At 45.8% G+C, this 9,184-nt stretch overlaps 1 non-coding gene across 1 annotated transcript; it reads right to left on the bottom strand.

The window, feature by feature from the left end:
• Positions 1-8,136: 8,136 nt before the first annotated feature.
• TRNAL-CAA (transfer RNA leucine (anticodon CAA)) lies at positions 8,137-8,258 on the bottom strand. The gene is made up of 2 exons: positions 8,221-8,258; positions 8,137-8,182 (listed from the first exon to the last, which is right to left on the bottom strand). It is a non-coding gene; the product is annotated as a tRNA-Leu (tRNA).
• Positions 8,259-9,184: the final 926 nt, after the last annotated feature.

The raw sequence follows: 9,184 nt of genomic DNA, 5'->3' as shown, positions 1-9,184 counted from the left end.
ATAAAACATATCGTGTCAGAAGTGGGATTCGCACCCAGGCCCTCATACGAGGACCAGAATGCACAGATTCACGTTGTGAACGAAGGAAACTGAGCCATTTGAGTCTGGCGCCTTAGACCGCTCGGCCACCCCGACTTGGATTCATTCAATTGGGATGTTTTATAAATTACATCTCTTCCAGTTAATTTCATAAAACATATCGTGTCAGAAGTGGGATTCGGAGCCAGGCCCTCATACGAGGACCAGAATACACAGATTCACGTTGTGAACGAAGGAAACTGAGCCCCTTGAGTCTGGCGCCTTAGACCGCTCGGCCACCCTGACTTGGATTCATTCAATTGGGACGTTTTATAAATTACATCTCTTCCAGTTAATTTCATAAAACATATCGTGTCAGAAGTGGGATACGAACCCAGGCCCTCATACGAGGACCAGAATACACAGATTCACGTTGCGAACGATGGAAACTGAGTCCCTTGAGTCTGGCGCCTTAGATCGCTCGGCCACCCCGACTAGGATTCGTTATATTGGGACGTTTTATAAATTACATCTCTTCCAGTTAATTTCATAAAAGATATCGTGTCAGAAGTGGGATTCGCACCCAGGCCCTCATACGAGGACCAGAATACACAGATTCACGTTGTGAACGAAGGAAACTGAGCCCCTTGAGTCTGGCGCCTTAGACCGCTCGACCACCCTGACTTGGATTCATTCAATTGGGACGTTTTATAAATTACATCTGTTCCAGTTAATTTCATAAAACATATCGTGTCAGAAGTGGGATTCGAACCGACGCCCTCATACGAGGAGCAGAATACACAGATTCACGTTGTGAACGAAGGAAACTGAGCCCCTTGAGTCTGGCGCCTTAGACCGCTCGGCCACCCCGACTAGGATTCGTTATATTGGGACGTTTTATAAATTACATCTCTTCCAGTTAATTTCATAAAACATATCGTGTCAGAAGTGGGATTCGCACCCAGGCCCTCATACGAGGACCAGAATGCACAGATTCACGTTGTGAACGAAGGAAACTGAGCCATTTGAGTCTGGCGCCTTAGACCGCTCGGCCACCCCGACTTGGATTCATTCAATTGGGATGTTTTATAAATTACATCTCTTCCAGTTAATTTCATAAAACATATCGTGTCAGAAGTGGGATTCGGAGCCAGGCCCTCATACGAGGACCAGAATACACAGATTCACGTTGTGAACGAAGGAAACTGAGCCCCTTGAGTCTGGCGCCTTAGACCGCTCGGCCACCCTGACTTGGATTCATTCAATTGGGACGTTTTATAAATTACATCTCTTCCAGTTAATTTCATAAAACATATCGTGTCAGAAGTGGGATACGAACCCAGGCCCTCATACGAGGACCAGAATACACAGATTCACGTTGCGAACGATGGAAACTGAGTCCCTTGAGTCTGGCGCCTTAGATCGCTCGGCCACCCCGACTAGGATTCGTTATATTGGGACGTTTTATAAATTACATCTCTTCCAGTTAATTTCATAAAAGATATCGTGTCAGAAGTGGGATTCGCACCCAGGCCCTCATACGAGGACCAGAATACACAGATTCACGTTGTGAACGAAGGAAACTGAGCCCCTTGAGTCTGGCGCCTTAGACCGCTCGACCACCCTGACTTGGATTCATTCAATTGGGACGTTTTATAAATTACATCTATTCTAGTTAATTTCATAAAACATATCGTGTCAGAAGTGGGATTCGAACCCACGCTCTCATACGAGGACCAGAATACACAGATTCACGTTGCGAACGATGGAAACTGAGTCCCTTGAGTCTGGCGCCTTAGATCGCTCGGCCACCCCGACTAGGATTCGTTATATTGGGACGTTTTATAAATTACATCTCTTCCACTTAATTTCATAGAACATATCGTGTCAGAAGTGGGATTCGCACCCAGGCCCTCATACGAGGACCAGAATGCACAGATTCACGTTGTGAACGATGGAAACTGAGCCATTTGAGTCTGGCGCCTTAGACCGCTCGGCCACCCTGACTTGGATTCATTCAATTGGGACGTTTTATAAATTACATCTATTCTAGTTAATTTCATAAAACATATCGTGTCAGAAGTGGGATTCGAACCCACGCTCTCATACGAGGACCAGAATACACAGATTCACGTTGCGAACGATGGGAACTGAGTCCCTTGAGTCTGGCGCCTTAGATCGCTCGGCCACCCCGACTAGGATTCGTTATATTGGGACGTTTTATAAATTACATCTCTTCCAGTTAATTTCATAGAACATATCGTGTCAGAAGTGGGATTCGCACCCAGGCCCTCATACGAGGACCAGAATGCACAGATTCACGTTGTGAACGATGGAAACTGAGCCATTTGAGTCTGGCGCCTTAGACCGCTCGGCCACCCTGACTTGGATTCATTCAATTGGGACGTTTTATAAATTACATCTATTCTAGTTAATTTCATAAAACATATCGTGTCAGAAGTGGGATTCGAACCCACGCTCTCATACGAGGACCAGAATACACAGATTCACGTTGCGAACGATGGAAACTGAGTCCCTTGAGTCTGGCGCCTTAGACCGCTCGGCCACCCCGACTAGGATTCGTTATATTGGGACGTTTAATAAATTACATCTCTTCCAGTTAATTTCATAAAACATATCGTGTCAGAAGTGGGATTCGCACCCAGGCTCTCATACGAGGACCAGAATACACAGATTCAAGTTGTGAACGAAGGAAACTTAGCCCATTGAGTCTGGCGCCTTAGACCGCTCGGCCACCCTAACTTGGATTCATTCAATTGGGATGTTTTATAAATTACATCTCTTCCAGTTAATTTCATAAAACATATCGTGTCCGAAGTGGGATACGAACCCAGGCCCTCATACGAGGACCAGAATACACAGATTCACGTTGTGAACGAAGGAAACTGAGCCCCTTGAGTCTGGCGCCTTAGACCGCTCGGCCACCCTGACTTGGATTCATTCAATTGGGATGTTTTATAAATTACATCTCTTCCAGTTAATTTCATAAAACATATCGTGTCAGAAGTGGGATTCGGAGCCAGGCCCTCATACGAGGACCAGAATACACAGATTCACGTTGTGAACGAAGGAAACTGAGCCCCTTGAGTCTGGCGCCTTAGACCGCTCGGCCACCCTGACTTGGATTCATTCAATTGGGACGTTTTATAAAATACATCTATTCTAGTTAATTTCATAAAACATATCGTGTCAGAAGTGGGATTCGCACCCAGGCTCTCATACGAGGACCAGAATACACAGTTTCACGTTGTGAACGAAGGAAACTTAGCCCCTTGAGTCTGGCGCCTTTGACCGCTCGGCCACCCTGACTTGGATTCATTCAATTGGGACGTTTTATAAATTACATCTGTTCCAGTTAATTTCATAAAACATATCGTGTCAGAAGTGGGATTCGAACCCACGCCCTCATACGAGGGGCAGAATACACAGATTCACGTTGTGAACGAAGGAAACTGAGCCCCTTGAGTCTGGCGCCTTAGACCGCTCGGCCACCCTGACTTGGATTCATTCAATTGGGACGTTTTATAAATTACATCTGTTCCAGTTAATTTCATAAAACATATCGTGTCAGAAGTGGGATTCGAACCGACGCCCTCATACGAGGAGCAGAATACACAGATTCACGTTGTGAACGAAGGAAACTGAGCCCCTTGAGTCTGGCGCCTTAGACCGCTCGGCCACCCTGACTTGGATTCATTCAATTGGGACGTTTTATAAATTACATCTATTCTAGTTAATTTCATAAAACATCGTGTCAGAAGTGGGATTCGCACCCAGGCTCTCATACGAGGACCAGAATACACAGTTTCACGTTGTGAACGAAGGAAACTTAGCCCCTTGAGTCTGGCGCCTTAGACCGCTCGGCCACCCTGACTTGGATTCATTCAATTGGGACGTTTTATAAATTACATCTGTTCCAGTTAATTTCATAAAACATATCGTGTCAGAAGTGGGATTCGAACCGACGCCCTCATACGAGGAGCAGAATACACAGATTCACGTTGTGAACGAAGGAAACTGAGCCCCTTGAGTCTGGCGCCTTAGACCGCTCGGCCACCCCGACTAGGATTCGTTATATTGGGACGTTTTATAAATTACATCTCTTCCAGTTAATTTCATAAAACATATCGTGTCAGAAGTGGGATTCGCACCCAGGCCCTCATACGAGGACCAGAATGCACAGATTCACGTTGTGAACGAAGGAAACTGAGCCATTTGAGTCTGGCGCCTTAGACCGCTCGGCCACCCTGACTTGGATTCATTCAATTGGGACGTTTTATAAATTACATCTCTTCCAGTTAATTTCATAAAACATATCGTGTCCGAAGTGGGATACGAACCCAGGCCCTCATACGAGGACCAGAATACACAGATTCACGTTGTGAACGAAGGAAACTGAGCCCCTTGAGTCTGGCGCCTTAGACCGCTCGGCCACCCTGACTTGGATTCATTCAATTGGGACGTTTTATAAATTACATCTGTTCCAGTTAATTTCATAAAACATATCGTGTCAGAAGTGGGATTCGAACCGACGCCCTCATACGAGGAGCAGAATACACAGATTCACGTTGTGAACGAAGGAAACTGAGCCCCTTGAGTCTGGCGCCTTAGACCGCTCGGCCACCCTGACTTGGATTCATTCAATTGGGACGTTTTATAAATTACATCTATTCTAGTTAATTTCATAAAACATCGTGTCAGAAGTGGGATTCGCACCCAGGCTCTCATACGAGGACCAGAATACACAGTTTCACGTTGTGAACGAAGGAAACTTAGCCCCTTGAGTCTGGCGCCTTAGACCGCTCGGCCACCCTGACTTGGATTCATTCAATTGGGACGTTTTATAAATTACATCTGTTCCAGTTAATTTCATAAAACATATCGTGTCAGAAGTGGGATTCGAACCGACGCCCTCATACGAGGAGCAGAATACACAGATTCACGTTGTGAACGAAGGAAACTGAGCCCCTTGAGTCTGGCGCCTTAGACCGCTCGGCCACCCCGACTAGGATTCGTTATATTGGGACGTTTTATAAATTACATCTCTTCCAGTTAATTTCATAAAACATATCGTGTCAGAAGTGGGATTCGCACCCAGGCCCTCATACGAGGACCAGAATGCACAGATTCACGTTGTGAACGAAGGAAACTGAGCCATTTGAGTCTGGCGCCTTAGACCGCTCGGCCACCCCGACTTGGATTCATTCAATTGGGATGTTTTATAAATTACATCTCTTCCAGTTAATTTCATAAAACATATCGTGTCAGAAGTGGGATTCGGAGCCAGGCCCTCATACGAGGACCAGAATACACAGATTCACGTTGTGAACGAAGGAAACTGAGCCCCTTGAGTCTGGCGCCTTAGACCGCTCGGCCACCCTGACTTGGATTCATTCAATTGGGACGTTTTATAAATTACATCTCTTCCAGTTAATTTCATAAAACATATCGTGTCAGAAGTGGGATACGAACCCAGGCCCTCATACGAGGACCAGAATACACAGATTCACGTTGCGAACGATGGAAACTGAGTCCCTTGAGTCTGGCGCCTTAGATCGCTCGGCCACCCCGACTAGGATTCGTTATATTGGGACGTTTTATAAATTACATCTCTTCCAGTTAATTTCATAAAAGATATCGTGTCAGAAGTGGGATTCGCACCCAGGCCCTCATACGAGGACCAGAATACACAGATTCACGTTGTGAACGAAGGAAACTGAGCCCCTTGAGTCTGGCGCCTTAGACCGCTCGACCACCCTGACTTGGATTCATTCAATTGGGACGTTTTATAAATTACATCTGTTCCAGTTAATTTCATAAAACATATCGTGTCAGAAGTGGGATTCGAACCGACGCCCTCATACGAGGAGCAGAATACACAGATTCACGTTGTGAACGAAGGAAACTGAGCCCCTTGAGTCTGGCGCCTTAGACCGCTCGGCCACCCCGACTAGGATTCGTTATATTGGGACGTTTTATAAATTACATCTCTTCCAGTTAATTTCATAAAACATATCGTGTCAGAAGTGGGATTCGCACCCAGGCCCTCATACGAGGACCAGAATGCACAGATTCACGTTGTGAACGAAGGAAACTGAGCCATTTGAGTCTGGCGCCTTAGACCGCTCGGCCACCCCGACTTGGATTCATTCAATTGGGATGTTTTATAAATTACATCTCTTCCAGTTAATTTCATAAAACATATCGTGTCAGAAGTGGGATTCGGAGCCAGGCCCTCATACGAGGACCAGAATACACAGATTCACGTTGTGAACGAAGGAAACTGAGCCCCTTGAGTCTGGCGCCTTAGACCGCTCGGCCACCCTGACTTGGATTCATTCAATTGGGACGTTTTATAAATTACATCTCTTCCAGTTAATTTCATAAAACATATCGTGTCAGAAGTGGGATACGAACCCAGGCCCTCATACGAGGACCAGAATACACAGATTCACGTTGCGAACGATGGAAACTGAGTCCCTTGAGTCTGGCGCCTTAGATCGCTCGGCCACCCCGACTAGGATTCGTTATATTGGGACGTTTTATAAATTACATCTCTTCCAGTTAATTTCATAAAAGATATCGTGTCAGAAGTGGGATTCGCACCCAGGCCCTCATACGAGGACCAGAATACACAGATTCACGTTGTGAACGAAGGAAACTGAGCCCCTTGAGTCTGGCGCCTTAGACCGCTCGACCACCCTGACTTGGATTCATTCAATTGGGACGTTTTATAAATTACATCTATTCTAGTTAATTTCATAAAACATATCGTGTCAGAAGTGGGATTCGAACCCACGCTCTCATACGAGGACCAGAATACACAGATTCACGTTGCGAACGATGGAAACTGAGTCCCTTGAGTCTGGCGCCTTAGATCGCTCGGCCACCCCGACTAGGATTCGTTATATTGGGACGTTTTATAAATTACATCTCTTCCACTTAATTTCATAGAACATATCGTGTCAGAAGTGGGATTCGCACCCAGGCCCTCATACGAGGACCAGAATGCACAGATTCACGTTGTGAACGATGGAAACTGAGCCATTTGAGTCTGGCGCCTTAGACCGCTCGGCCACCCTGACTTGGATTCATTCAATTGGGACGTTTTATAAATTACATCTATTCTAGTTAATTTCATAAAACATATCGTGTCAGAAGTGGGATTCGAACCCACGCTCTCATACGAGGACCAGAATACACAGATTCACGTTGCGAACGATGGGAACTGAGTCCCTTGAGTCTGGCGCCTTAGATCGCTCGGCCACCCCGACTAGGATTCGTTATATTGGGACGTTTTATAAATTACATCTCTTCCAGTTAATTTCATAGAACATATCGTGTCAGAAGTGGGATTCGCACCCAGGCCCTCATACGAGGACCAGAATGCACAGATTCACGTTGTGAACGATGGAAACTGAGCCATTTGAGTCTGGCGCCTTAGACCGCTCGGCCACCCTGACTTGGATTCATTCAATTGGGACGTTTTATAAATTACATCTATTCTAGTTAATTTCATAAAACATATCGTGTCAGAAGTGGGATTCGAACCCACGCTCTCATACGAGGACCAGAATACACAGATTCACGTTGCGAACGATGGAAACTGAGTCCCTTGAGTCTGGCGCCTTAGACCGCTCGGCCACCCCGACTAGGATTCGTTATATTGGGACGTTTAATAAATTACATCTCTTCCAGTTAATTTCATAAAACATATCGTGTCAGAAGTGGGATTCGCACCCAGGCTCTCATACGAGGACCAGAATACACAGATTCAAGTTGTGAACGAAGGAAACTTAGCCCATTGAGTCTGGCGCCTTAGACCGCTCGGCCACCCTAACTTGGATTCATTCAATTGGGATGTTTTATAAATTACATCTCTTCCAGTTAATTTCATGAAAAATATCGTGTCAGAAGTGGGATTCGAACCCACGCCCTTATACGAGGAGCAGAATACACAGATTCACGTTAAGATCGAAGGAAACTGAGCCTTTTGAGTCTGGCGCATTAGACCGCTCGGCCACCCCGACTTGGATTCATTCAATTGGGACGTTTTATAAATTACATCTATTCTAGTTAATTTCATAAAACATATCGTGTCAGAAGTGGGATTCGAACCCACGCCCTCATACGAGGACCAGAATGCACAGATTCACGTTGTGAACGAAGGAAACTGAGCCATTTGAGTCTGGCGCCTTAGACCGCTCGGCCACCCTGACTTGGATTCATTCAATTGGGACGTTTTATAAATTACATCTATTCTAGTTAATTTCATAAAACATATCGTGTCAGAAGTGGGATTCGAACCCATGCCCTCATACGAGGACCAGAATACACAGATTCACGTTGCGAACGAAGGAAACTGAGCCCCTTGGGTCTGGCGCCTTAGACCGCTCGGCCACCCTGACTTGGATTCAATCAATTGGGACGTTTTATAAATCACATCTCTTCCAGTTAATTTCATAAAACATATCGTGTCAGAAGTGGTATTCGAACCCACGCTCTCATACGAGGACCAGAATACACAGATTCACGTTGCGAACGATGGAAACTGAGTCCCTTGAGTCTGGCGCCTTAGACCGCTCGGCCACCCCGACTAGGATTCGTTATATTGGGACGTTTAATAAATTACATCTCTTCCAGTTAATTTCATAAAACATATCGTGTCAGAAGTGGGATTCGCACCCAGGCTCTCATACGAGGACCAGAATACACAGATTCAAGTTGTGAACGAAGGAAACTTAGCCCCTTGAGTCTGGCGCCTTAGACCGCTCGGCCACCCTAACTTGGATTCATTCAATTGGGATGTTTTATAAATTACATCTCTTCCAGTTAATTTCATGAAAAATATCGTGTCAGAAGTGGGATTCGAACCCAGGCCCTCATACGAGGACCAGAATACACAGATTCACGTTGCGAACGAAGGAAACTGAGCCCCTTGAGTCTGGCGCCTTAGACCGCACGGCCACCCTGACTTGGATTCATTCAATTGGGACGTTTTATAAATTACATCTCTTCCAGTTAATTTCATAAAACATAACGTGTCAGAAGTGGGATTCGAACCCAGGCCCTCATACGAGGACCATAATGCACAGATTCACGTTGTGAACGAAGGAAACTGAGCCATTTGAGTCTGGCGCCTTAG

The sequence above is a fragment of the Phalangium opilio genome, unplaced genomic scaffold (genome assembly GCF_054372755.1).
Source record: "Phalangium opilio isolate 3A_F unplaced genomic scaffold, DU_Popi_V2 ptg000061l_1, whole genome shotgun sequence".
Classification (NCBI taxonomy): domain Eukaryota; kingdom Metazoa; phylum Arthropoda; class Arachnida; order Opiliones; family Phalangiidae; genus Phalangium; species Phalangium opilio.
The sequence above is the reverse complement of the archived record's forward strand: the minus strand, read 5'-3'. Positions and strand labels throughout refer to the sequence as shown.